This window comes from Anser cygnoides, chromosome 7 (genome assembly GCF_040182565.1).
Source record: "Anser cygnoides isolate HZ-2024a breed goose chromosome 7, Taihu_goose_T2T_genome, whole genome shotgun sequence".
NCBI lineage: Eukaryota > Metazoa > Chordata > Aves > Anseriformes > Anatidae > Anser > Anser cygnoides.
In genome coordinates this window covers 1894624-1904625 of record NC_089879.1, presented here as the reverse complement: position 1 = coordinate 1904625, position 10002 = coordinate 1894624, and the positions used below count along the sequence as shown (strand labels likewise).

The 10002-nt window shown below is 43.0% G+C and overlaps 1 long non-coding RNA gene across 1 annotated transcript; it reads left to right on the top strand.

Annotated features, from left to right (window-relative positions):
* The first annotated feature begins 707 nt into the window (after positions 1-707).
* On the top strand, positions 708-7473 carry LOC136791284 (uncharacterized). Its single transcript, XR_010832929.1, has 3 exons — positions 708-1697; positions 4082-4138; positions 4945-7473. It is a non-coding gene; the product is annotated as an uncharacterized lncRNA (long non-coding RNA).
* Positions 7474-10002: the final 2529 nt, after the last annotated feature.

The following is a 10002-nucleotide window of genomic DNA, read 5'->3' as shown; positions in this document are numbered from 1 at the left end:
TGTCGATGTAGGGGATGGAGCACTTAATGCCCTGATTTCCACAGGCCTATGGCATATGCACGTATATTAAAAGCACCCATTTACACGTGTCCACCCAATAGTGTTTAATGAATCAGATTTTCTCCCGTGAACTACTCATAGCTTTGCAGACACAAAGCTGAGTGGTTCCAGCAGTGGCACAAGGGCGCACCTTAACCACAAACACAAGGTTCTCCTGAACCTGGGGATGCTCTTAGGGCCAAGAGGTGAGCGACCCTTCAGCTCGCCCCTGGGGCCGCTCGGGCAGCCGTAGTTCAGCCTTCAGTTTTCAATCTTTCCGCTAACCACAGATGGGAGGACATGAACACAGATAAATCCCCTGCCTTTCTGTTTCCTCCTGAGCACCAGCAGAAGCTTTGACTCCCCCGTGCCGCAGCGGAGGCGCGGGCAGTGGTCACTCAGCCTCCAAATCCCCCCGGCCCCTGGGGGCACCCCATGGTCCTGTGCTTCACACACTGCTGAAGTTTAAAAGTACAAAAGTACAGCTTCGGCAGAAGTGTCAATGTCTTTTTTTTTTTTTTTTTTTGAGCAACAAGAATGAAGTTGATTATAGCTATGTAAAAAAATTGTCTTCTTTTTTTTTTTTTCTTAATTGATCATCACTTCAGGACAAGCGTAACACATCCTTTGTTTTCAACTGTTGCAGAGAGTAAAGCAACTACCAGGAATAACGGTGCAGGAAATGTGTGTTCAGGTTGTCAGCCTTCCAATTTAATTCCTCTCCTGCCCTTGCCAAAACGAGGAAGGATGAAGTAGTAAAGCCTCCACCCTATTACTGAATGCCTCAGCTGCGGCTCGCTCCCACCCAGGCGGTCCCGCTCCCTCCTGATGGACGACCAGGAGCCCCCGGGTTTTATTACCCGGCCTGCATAACATCCAGCTTCCCCAGATTAACTTCTGCATGAAATACTGCAGTGGAAACCTCCGATGCAAATGGAATCATGAGCAGACTAAAATAAAGAGAATTCAATACAAAACGAAGCACGGTTTATATCTGGAGAGGACTAACTCTCCGGAAAGGGAGTAAGGAGGAAAGGGCTTCTCAGAACAGCACAGCAATGCCTCATGCTGCCCATTGAGCAGCTGCTTTGCGTAGGACAAAATTCAAGTATTTGGTGACAAGCAGGTCGCAAAAGGTCGTCCCTGCTGCAAAGGCTTGAGACAGCCCCTCGCAGCCCCAAGGGGACCTCTCCCTGCACCTTCTGCCAAGAAGCGCCCTGCCTGTGAAGGTCTGCCAGCCCCCGCCGGTGGGACACAGCTCAGAGCCCCGGGGGGCACCTGGCTGGAGGTGCCTCAAGCAAGGCTTTCCTGCTCAGCACCTGCGACGCGCGCCCTCCTTTTCCAGAAACGTGGCCGAAAGACATCTCTGGAGATGCCAGTATCTCCTCTCTGCCTACAGAGGGAATTTACAGCAAGGATCTTGGACTAGATATATCACTTTGATACGACTGCAGAGAGATGAGATGAATTTGGGTCATATCTTGCCACTTTTAATTACTTTATGACTGACATAAGACTCACGTAGAGCACAAAGATGATTTCTGCTGGACTCCATCAGCCGTGCAGCAACGTGTTGGAGGGACAGTGCCAAAGTCCAAGAGGAATCCGGATCTGAAATACGGGACTTTTATGAAAGGCAGAACCCGGAGTGAGAATAGGTGACAATTTGACTCTGAATTAATAAGTGCCATTTTATTTATCAGAAAATATCACATCTGACAGACCTGCCAAAGACAAGTGCAAGTCAATTCTGTAAGAGCAGGTTTTATTGTTCTGGTAGCAGAGGAGAAAAAACAATGTTTTACAAAGAAAAGAAACTTGACATGGTATTGAGGATGTTTATTTCTTTTATCATATTATGTATGAATCTTTTATAAGTTTTCAGTGAACTATATTAATTAAAAATTAGTTCTGGGAATATTTTGCTTGTAGCCTAATAAGCTATTACGTCAATACAGATTTTCGTAGACTATTTTAAATTTGAAATAAAGGGGTCTCCTGAGTATGCGCAGTGGAACAAAAATGTAACAAAAAAAAATAGAATGCTTAACACTTTTTACTTGTACAAGTTAAGGATCAGAGTGCAGGTCTTACTTGTCTTTCTAAGTAATTTTTACGAGTTCCATTCAAGACGGTTAATTATTAAAAGTTTGGTAGATTCAAACTGTGTAAGGAACTTGATTAGACCCGTTTTTTTTTTGTTGGTTTTTTTTTTCATTTTAGCTTTCATTGCAACCCATCCTAATGCTATTATACAACAAAGCAAGGCTTTTCCACCAGTGGCCATTTGGACACCATGCGAGGAGAGCACTGCAGTGCCCATCTGTAGGGAAAGCGTAGAGAAGGCAATAGAAAAGGTGCGGGGAAGGCTCCCACCTATCTTTTTATTTATCTCTAATTACACAGATTTATTGCCTCTGGTGCTAAACCAGTAGAGCAGCCTTCCCTCCCTGTGTGCACCAGCATCACCAGCACGAAGGGTGTCTGCAGTCAGGGTTTGTGTCTGGAGCTGCTCCCAGGCAGTGCAGCCCCACGCTGGGAATGGAGCAGGGGTAGGAATGACCTAAAAGTGTTTCAGTGGACAATTTTACACAATTAAATATTTTCATTTTCATTTTTGTGATTGCAATGAAACAGGAACTATGAAATAAGTCCGGTCAACGGAATTAAGTGACGCAGGCTCCCCAGGACAGTCAGGGCATCAAGCTTGCTGAGTCCAAGAACGTATGGTTTAATTTTTAGGTGGTCTTATGTGGAAGCAGGAGTTGGACTTGATGATCATTGTGGGACCCTTCCAGCTCGGGATGTTCTGTGGTTCTATAATTCTGTGATTACGGAACAATAGCAACACAACCCATCGTGTCCCACTGCAGCATCAAGGCCTGGATTTCTGGCAGTTTTCAGTTACATTCAGTATTTATTTAAACACAAATGTCACTGGAAGGTTTTAAGACAATCCCTATACCTACTTGTGAATTTAAAATTTTCCCGATGAATAAACAACCAACAAACAAAAGCCAAGTTACCAGAGGCACCAGCCCCTCGAACAATGCCTGCAGTTCACAGGTGAGTGTTAATTTTGTGGCCAGAGAGTGAAACCACAAAAGGGGCTCTGTCTTCTGGAAAATTAACCCTAATTTGATAAATGTGGGCAAGTTAATGTTCCTTTGAGGGCCATAAATTCAGTGTTTGCTGGTTAATTTTTCAATTTCATTTTTAAGGGTTTTTGCTCATTTAGCTTTTTTCACATAGCAGCTTCCCGGAACTCCATCAAGCAGCACCCTACGCCGTGCAAACGCTTCACCCACGGGATGCCATCCTTCACCCACTGCCCCAAAGGGGAGGAAGGCACTACGGATGTCCCTTTTCCTCCCAATGGGGCAGCCACACAGCCGGGTGAAGCATTTCCACCAAACAGCCCAGCTCGGCACTGGTCTCCCCAAATCCAAGCCCCAGGTCACCGCTTCAGCGCTGCCCATCACTCCAGGCATCCCGTGATGTCAATCTAAACCAGGATAATTAATTAAAATTATTTAGCCTCAAAATAAGTGAAGTATTACACTGTCCGTTGACTTAACCTGATTCAGTAACCAAAGTAAACAGCAGTTAATTGATTTGCTCAGGTTCACATCCGAAGTATATGACACGGAGCAGAATGAGAAGGCGGCCTCCTGGTTCCCAGCTCAGTGCTCTATCCCCAGACTCCCTCTACTTCTACTGCATTAGTTCATATTTTTAAAAAGCAAAGATCTACCAAAGGAAAATAAACATCACATATCGTTGTGTTATTTAGTCTGCAGGTTGAGACATGCTCTTCATATTCATATTAATGAGCTGCTTCTCATGAGGCAACCCATTAAATTTAATAGGAGAGCTAACATAAACCTCACATGAAATGAAATAGTTGCAGTTACGTTTACATTTCCTCGAACAGTATACTTTGCATTCCTGTATTATGAACAAGCTTGTACATTTTATTTAATGATAAACAGGTTTAATGACTCTTTTTAGCTTTTTTTGCCACCTTTCTCTTTTCTCCTAGCCGAATACAAAAACCATCCTCAGCTGACAACTGGCCACAGACACTGCCTCGTGACAGGTAACTGGAGCATTCTAAGGAATTGTTTCTCGTTGTAGTTTTTCAACACTTTTTACAACATCTATTACTAATTGACTGACTTTTTCAGTTTGTATGGTGATGAACAAAGAACCCACTGAAAGTGTTTGCTTCTGTGTTTGCTTGGGGTTGACCTGGGGACCAGGGCACCCATTGCTTTTCCTTTTCCAAAAGCCCACAGTGTTTTTTCAAAAGACAATAAGAAATCTAAGCTCTTTGGCATAAAAATGATTTCTTCCCTACCTGATGCTGCAAAAACTTCATCTTTGTCAACAGTATCTCACGAGTATTGAATTCTTATTATGCTTTTTAGATGTCAAGGAAGATCACCTACAGCCAGATTGCCCTTCCAAGCAAAATTTAGCACAACGTATGGTGTACGATGTATGGCTCCATATGATATCCTCAGGTCACCTAAAAGGCAAAACTGGCAGCAAAAATTGTCCCAGACCCCTTCTCATGCCAATCAGAGCAATATTAAATTTAGAAATGCTAGAGCAGATAAACTGCTCGAATTGACTCCTGACCTGCAGACTCCCCATACCGTGTTCAGACATAAGACCCTCCTCTCTGCCTTTCCCCCTGCTGACTGCTGGGCTCAGATCACGAATTCCGTAGCCCCAGTACCTGAACAAATTTCAGACAGTAAATGTAGCTGTCACAGTGTCGTGCCTCAAAACAAGAAAGTCTGTGATAAAGGCAGAAGTAAGCCTAAGTCTCCGGTGTTTTCAATAACTTTGCCATAAAACCTGTTTGTTTTTTTCCCCGATCTCCAATTCTTTCTCCAGTTCTATCCAACCAGAAGACGACCACCGCTAGTGGTGGTGCTCAGATCAGATTTTCCGGGGCTCCCAAGCCGCACGTCAGCGTGGCGCGTTCGGCCGAGCAACGCTGACCCAGCTTGTTAATCACCGCCGCCTCTGGACCACGTCTCTGCAGAGGGCGAACATCATTATGTGCAATAGGCCGACAAAAACATTATGGCAGTTAAGATTGCATAATGAGGGTGAACTGGAGCTTAAGTCATGTGGCTTTCCTCCAAATGCTAAAAATTAAAATAAATGTTTGGTCGAACAGGAAGAAAGCTATACCTAGGAAGCCACCGCTTTATTCTCTTTTTAATTTTCCTGACATCATTAGAGAGACATTGTTTCCCAGTTTTATTTTTCCTGCTGCAGGATTGCATATCTCCCAGCCTATTTAATTTTGATTCCTCTGACCACACTTCATTTTTGGTTCAGCAGGGCTGGAGTCCATAGTACCACCAGAGTGCCCCGGCCCTCCAGCTGTGCACACCTGAAAGCCTTGCAAGTGAAATGATGAAGGATATTCATTTTCACATTTCTTTTTCCTACCTGTTCCACGCCTGTGCGTACTTAGTCATATTAATATTTTTATACTTGCTGTAAAAAATGTCTGGTTCAGAGAAGCAAGGGAACTCAAATCAGAATTTAGAAAAATGAAGTCACCAACAAGCTCATTTTGACCCTGAACATACGAAGGAGTCGTTGGCTATCCAACAGCCATCAGGGCACATTTCCTGGGAAGCCCACCGAGGAGCAGGCTGATGGAGCCGACCTCACACGGCCCGATCTAACGAGGTGTGCTGCATGTGCCCGGCTGCGGGTCGGGGCTCCCAGGCGGACGGAGTACACAGCCAGGAGGGAGGAAACGGGCTAAAACAGAGAGGCTTTGAGAGCAGGCAGGGTGCTGGCAGCTCCTGCAGGTCTGCACCTCTGGCAGGGCGCTCCTGCTCCTGCTCCTGCTCCTGCTCCTGCTCCCACTCTTGTTCCTACTCCCGCTCCTGCTCCCGCTTCTGTTCCTGCTCTGCCATTATCCAGGTGCAGGTGCCTGTCACAAACATCCCACAAGGAAAACGGGAAAGAACTAAGAAAGCGGGAGAGGAGTTTGCTTCTTCAAAACAGAAGAGGAAATCGTTTCCAGGATTCGCAGAGTGTCTTTTAGGAACATTGGAACAGTACTCGCATCAAAGCATCCTGGTGTTCAGAACAGGTGGCATACAAAGCCTTTTTCCTCTGTAATTTCCTTATGAAAGCCGCATTATTTATCTTTCAAACTCATGTGAAAATTACAAAAAGAAAATAAAACAAGTAGGAAACGTGTTTATAGGAAGAGTTACAGTCCTGAGGAATATTCTCCAAGGGAAATGAATGTTTAATTACACATACAAGCAGTGCTTACCCAGTCGAGAGACTCTTCTCAAGTCCTGACGGCTGTTTCCTGGCATGCATTGCTTTGGAGGATCCGTAAGTGACTTGTTTGCTCGGGTAACGCACGCTTCCACGGCACGCTGCGGAGGTAACAGCACACGGAGAGGTGAGGTAATAGCTAAAGTCCTGCAATAGGCGCTGCTGTACGGTAACTTCCATAGCATCTTTCAGTTTCTCATTGAAGACAGGAATAAATTAAATCAAATTGCACAGGGATGCTTTATCTGCATCCAGCACTACTGCTGTTGATGCTGATCATGTGGAAAACTTATGATTGTTGGGTTTTTTTTTTCAGGTTGTCTGTGAATGCATCTAACAGAAACAATGAAAGGAATCGATGAAATATCTAATGGTTTTGTAAACTCAAGAATGGAATTAGCAAATTTGTTAACGAAAACTTATTTGGGTACAGAAATGTCCCCGTTAGAGTGAGTGCTCTTTATTCAACCTTTCAATGTCAGTTATCATTTTTAGAACAGCTTGACCTGGAAGCATACAGTTAAAATTGTGGTGACTGTTAATGACAGTTTTATTGGACACTATGCTTATAGTTCACATTTTGAGGTCTGTATGTAATTGATCTTTCTACCCTACATGAGAAACACTGCAATAAGTTGGTTGCAGCACCACATTATAGATATAGAGAAATAATAATGATGTCACCTTGAGATTCAAAGATCGTGGAATAGTAATAGTCTCCTAGCTCATTCTCCCAACTGTGATGACCTCTCCAGTACTAAATCTTAACAGTCTCAGCATTATTTTTGAATTATTCATGCTAGCCTTTTCCCTCACTACAAAATCAAGGAAAATGAATGCATCATGCTCTGTCAGCTCCACAGGTATTTTGGTAAAAATATAAAATGTTATTTGGTTTCAAAAAAATCTGTGCAGCAATACAGGTCACTTGCTAGCCTGAACAAAAACAAAAATTCATATGCAGAAGACATGGGACACATTCATTGTAAGTCTGAATGAGGCGTTTGGAATCACTGGAAGTTCTGAAACCTGCATTTTGATTAATTGCATCTTCATCTGTAGAAATAAAATAAGAATTAAACAAGCATCAATACACACAAACCATTTTTCAGTTGCTTTGACAGTGCAACATTGCCATTATTTCAGGGATTGAGCAGGATGACAAAATGCAGAGAATTACAGATTAGGAACAGAGAAACGCTTTTTTAACACTGTATTTGCAACTGAAATTAGTGGAGATGCTCGAGCCAAGCAGTGAAGGAAGCAGAGATTTCTTGAATTGCACACCACCGAACTGCAGCTGCACTGAAGACAACTAGTCTGTTCTTAAAGGCAGCACGTTGATAACTCTTCTAGTTTATCAAACCTGGATAATAAGAGAGAGCTACAGTTTTATTCCAGTGATGGATCTCATAAAAAGTGCACATGGGAATAAAATAAAATGCATGTAAATGTAAACTCAAGCAGGTATCCTGATTCATCTGTAGCTGGTGACCTTTAAGTTCATGATGAAAAACAAATGTCAAGCTTTCAAAAGACAGGAGTATCCCTGGCTTTGCTGGGGATTTTGTATGCTATCGCACAGACTGTATTAATTTAGTCTGGCATCAATAACCTTGAAATCAGGATTTTGCACTAAAAATCTAGTTTTATGTTTATTCAGAAAGCAAAGATAAAAGGCGACTTTATTTTAAGGGACCCTCCAGTGGCTACAGGGCAAACGTAATGTAACATTACTGATTTTGCCTACCTTGCTATTCAATGCCAGCTCCCATGGCAACAGATTTTATATGAATACAAAGAGTGTGATGAAGATCTCCCTTTATTTTGCACAGAGTTTAATTATGGAAAAGTCTCCCGACTGTGGAGTTATCCGGCATTCCTGACAGAGAAAGCGCTCCCGGAAAGCCCTGCTCAGAACGAGCCGCAGGTCCCCGAGGCTGACCAGAGAAGAAGGGAAGGACCTCGTTTGTCTACTTTTGAAAACAGCAAAGATGTTGGGTGTTTATACCGACACAATAGTTTTAAACAGATTAATGGGGGAATATCGCATAATTGCTGAAGAAACAGCATATGATAAATTAATTACTTCTCTAACAAAAAAATTCCTTTATGCTACCGTTCTCTCCTCAATTAGTTGATAAGCTGAAAGACAGTCACTGAACATTTCACCTAAACACAGAAAGAAGAATACACCATTTTAATTTTTTTCTCCTTTTTTTTTTCTCCTTTTTTTTTTTTTTTGGAGCTATGCTGAAAGACTTACCAGTTTCCTCTATATCCTCTTTGTTCCAGCTTATAAAGGAACGCTCTTACTGTGATGAATTTCATGCCACATTTTTAAAGAAATGAAAAACCACCCACATGTCAAAAAGAACAACAAAAGCATTAAAAAAAATCACTGGTTTTAATCTAATTGAACATCAGCCAGGACTGTCCCTGCTGCAATTGTGGTGCTGTTAACACGCATAGCAAAGTGTCCCAGCAGGTGAAAAAAAAATATTACAGACCGACGGGTAGTCACAGTTACATCTAGCGATAGCAAGAAATTGAAGACAATTAGGAAGCACACCTTCCCTCCATGCAGCAACTTTGTCACTGCAAACTAAGTCAATTACAATTACAAATAACCTATGTTTTTTCCTCTTAGCCCATAATTCATGCATATTGAAATCAAAGAAAGCTTTGCCATTGACTTCACTGAGAAAGAGATTATTCCCTTAGTTTGGCTATTTACATTAATTTTCTACTAAAAATATCAGGTTTAGATCACTTTATAATAGTAGCTACTAGATTTCTATCTTTCACTTGGCACAAAGCTATTCCATATTTAAACATTATGCCAAAAGTATATTCTACAGTTTAGGTGCTTGGTGCTTTGCATTTGGTGCTTGGCTAAAAGTAGCTTCCACACTGCAGGAACGAGCCATGCCTTTCTGTCCTTGTCGTTAAATTCTTTGATGCACGGACATGCAATATCTTTTGAAACTGTGCAGGGTCGTCCAGTTACAATGGTGGAGTCATTCCACCCGTGTGTTGGATTTTCCTTTTCTGATGGCCCATGGACATGAAAGAGAATCTTATCTGCCTGCAAGCGCAAACACCGAGTTGGGTCCAACGAGAGCCGTCCAAAGATACCACCAGGGCTCACCTCCGACAAAGGACGCTGTCAGGAGGCGAGAGCCAGCTCCATCCCGGGAGCAGGAGCACTGGTGGCAATGGCTCCATGACCTGACAGCACTTTTCATCTCTGACTTTGGTTATATGATAGCCCGAGTTTATGGCCTCGGTGATCAGAGGGGATTTCAAAGCAGAGTTTCCTACTGAACGGTGACAAATGACATGCAACCTGGAAAAATTCAACAGAATATATCTAGGAAAAAATAATCTTAAACAAAGGTACTCAGTGGCAAAAGGAAATCTGGACAGAAGTAAAAGCAAAAGGAATGTAATAGTGATAATAACGGATTGCATACGAGTCCTTGCTGAAACACTTGCAAAAGTTTTCAGAATTGCTCGTGGACTTGCAAAGATGCAGCAGACACCGTGCCACACCAGGGGAGGCTGGCTAGGTCTCACTGCCAGGCTGCACGCCAGCCCGAGCACCTTTACTCACAAGTCACTGCCATTCACCGA